The sequence below is a fragment of the Petaurus breviceps genome, unplaced genomic scaffold (genome assembly GCF_028583685.1).
Source record: "Petaurus breviceps papuanus isolate PSGF00001 unplaced genomic scaffold, PetGlider_PUasm1.0 90702, whole genome shotgun sequence".
In the NCBI taxonomy this organism is placed as follows: Eukaryota; Metazoa; Chordata; class Mammalia; order Diprotodontia; family Petauridae; genus Petaurus; species Petaurus breviceps.
The window spans coordinates 9,549,112-9,552,512 of NW_027187317.1; positions in this window are offsets into that span (position 1 = coordinate 9,549,112).

Here is a 3,401-nt window from a genome sequence, read left to right on the forward strand (position 1 = left end):
GATTACAAAGACAAAATTTAAATTGTCTCTGCCCTCAAGGGGCTTACATTCTGTTTGGGTTAAGCAACCGGTACACAGGTAAATAAATACAAAATAACTTTTTGGGGGGAGTAACTGGTAACTTGGGCTAGAGATGCTATGAAGTGGTGGTGAGGAGAGAGAACATTCTAGGAAAAGGCAGACAGATTTAGTAAAGAGACAGGAGGTAGGATGCCATGTACAAGTAATGCCAATTAGGCCAGTTGGACTAGAAAGTAGAATGAGTGATGAAGAATAATGTGAAAGGAACCTGGAAAGGTAGGTTGGAGCCATATTGTAAAGAGCTTTATATACCATGTTAAGGATTTTGTATTTTATACTAGAGACTATAGAGAGCCATTGCTGTTTCTCAATGAAAGGGTTCGTATGTTCAGAACTATGATTAGGAAAATCACTTAGGCAGCTTTGTGGAAGATGGATTGGAGAGGGGAGAGACTTGAGCCAGGAAGACCACTTAGGAAGCTGTCTTTATACAATAATAATTACTGATGAGGGCCTAAACAAAGAAGATGATTGAGGGGTGGCTAGGTGGCGCAGTGAATAGAGTACTGATCCTGGAGTCAGGAGGATCTTAGTTCAAATCTGGCCTCAGACACTTAACACACTTACTAGCCATGTGACTTTGGGCAAGTCAATTAACCCCAATTGCCCTCCAAAAAGCAAAAAGAAAAAGAAAATAAAGAAGATGACTGGGTGTCAATGGAGAAAAAGGGATAGATGTGAGAGTGGAGTGAAGAAGAGTGAGAAGATGAGGATTACTCTTTGAGATTGTAAACCTAGGTGACTGGAAGGATGGTGGCATTCTAGAAGAAAGAGGGAAGTTGAGAAGAAGGGTTTTTTTTTTTTTTTTAGAAAAAAACATAATGAGTTCTGTTTTAAATACATTGAGTTTGAAATACCTCTGGGACAGCTAGCTGGAAATATCCAATAGGCAGTTGGTGATGCTAGACTGGAACTCAGGAGAAACACTAGCATTTGTTGTGTGGATGTGGGAGTCTTCTGCAAAGAGGTGATAATAGTAACCTATAGGAGCTAGTGAGGTCACTAGGCATGAGAGTATAAAGAAAGAAGAGAAGAGGACCCCAGACAAAGCCACAAATAGAGGTAGGGACATAGATGATCTACCAAAGGAGACTAAAAAGGAGCCGCTACATAAGTAGAAAGAGAAGTCAAAGTCATGAATGTCTTAAACTTGGGGAGGAGAGAGTATTCAGGGTCAGAAGGTGGCCAACTATGTAAAATGCCACAGAAAGTTCAAGAAGGATGAGGACTGAGGAGAAAAAGCATTCAATTCAGTGATCAAGAGGTCATTGGTAACCTGGGAGATAGTGGTTTAAGTTGAGGGATGAGGTCTGGTGAGGTTGGAAGCCAGATTGCAAAGGATCATGAAGTGATTAATAGGAGAGGAAGTGGAAATTACAAGAGGAGACAGCTTTTTCTAGGGACTTGACTATTAAAGGCAAGAGGAGGTAAAGGGCAATAGCTTGAGGTTATGGTAGGGTCTAGTGGTTGTTTTTTTTTTTTTTTTAAGGTGGGGGAATAATGTCATTCTAATAACATTGCTAAGGATCTTCTATTTTTCTTTTTTAGGACTCCCTTGTGTCTTTTCCTTACCCCACCTCTTCCCAATTAAACTTGTGGAAGAAGAGGAGCCCTCCTTGGGTGTGACTTTCTATCTACTTTCTTCACTGTAGTTAAGGCTAATTGGGAAGCTTAGCTCATGAGAGTAACTCATATATTTTGGAAACCTCTGATTTTTAAATTACAGATATCCTTATATAGGGAGTGAATTGTTATTACTAGAAGAAAAATTATTCTGAAGCTTTCCCCTAGTTGTCCTTGGGATAGAACTCACTGTTGTCTTGAACAAATAATTTTAGCTTGAAGTTCTGAATGGCCAGGACCTGTGATTTGGGGTATTGGTTCATTGTCATTCTTTAGAGGGCTCTCTTTTAAGTCACTGGGCATATCTGGCATCAGAATAGAAAATCTGTCATAATACTAAAAGGAACTCATAAGCACAAGGATAGGAAGAGATTTGGTTTCTCTTGTTTAGGTATGGGCTAGCCATCAGATTGTCTTACTTTGCCCAATTCCTTCATTTTACATAATAAGGAAAATTATCCATAGGAAAGTTCAGTGACTTACCACCATAAGCCAGTATCAGAAGCAGAATTTTAAACCAGGTACTTTGACTCAGAGTCAGTTTGCTTTCTGATGTATGATGCTGGCCCAAAGGACACTTTGACAAGATTTGAAACTATACAGGGAAACCTTATTGGATTTCAAGTAAATGAAACAAAATTTGGCAAAGTATAAAATAAATAAAAGAATAAGAAAAGTTCACTAAGGGCCCATACAAACTTTTTGTCAGTGGAAAAGGCTAAAGGTAGTTTAACAAGTGCCCTAGGCAGCTGAGGGGGTGGTGGTGGTGGTGAAATGGAGTTTCTCCAGAAGAGAGAGCTTTCCAAAAGGCTTAGATTCTGTTGAAATAGTAAATGGGTTCATCTTGGACAAGAGAAAAAATAGCAAGGTAAAAGTATCTGTATAACTCACTGAAGACCATGAAGAGCAAATGTGGCTCAAATTTAATTAGGTCAGGCATGTGCAAAGCACTGAGTAAACAAATAGGCCTTCTCCAGGCCATAATTGCTCAGTGCTTATAAATGTCTATTAACATAATGGGAGTTAGATGCATTACCTAGATCACCATGGCATCACCCCCATGGATGACATTTATAGAATCTGCTTCCAGGAGACTGGAGAGCCAGAACATGCACAGACATTCTGCATTAGTCTAGCATGCGTTTGGGAACAGTCTTTTTCCATTGGTTGAATGGTCAGAACTGTCTGAGTCTTTAAGACTGCCTGATTGAGCAGTCAGGACTTTTTTTCTTCTTTCTTGTCTAAGGATTATTAGAGCTGTGCAATGAGTGGGGAGAGCCTGAGGATTGTCTCTTCCCTACCCTATCCTCCCTTTTAGGCTATGTGACCCTGAGAAATGAGTATAGAATTTTGACCTTTTCTTCTTTTCAATACTAGATTCAGAGAAAGTAGTCTCCATCCTCAAAGTTCTGACCACAGAGATCCAGGAGTCCAGCAGTGAAGCCCTGGAAAGCAAGGGTCTAGGGTTGCTAACTAAGGTAACTTAGGAATGAAGCTAAGTCATAAACCTAATTCCCCTACCTGTCCCCATAGATGGAAATGGTAGAGAAGGGATTATGCCCCCAAAGTATTGGGAAGAATTGCTTGTATCTTGTTCCTTTTTATTTTTAATTAAATTAAAATTTTTTCAGTCATCAGAATCTGCCTACTCTCTCCCCCATCTCTCATGGAGAACAAAAGAAAACCAAAACTACTGT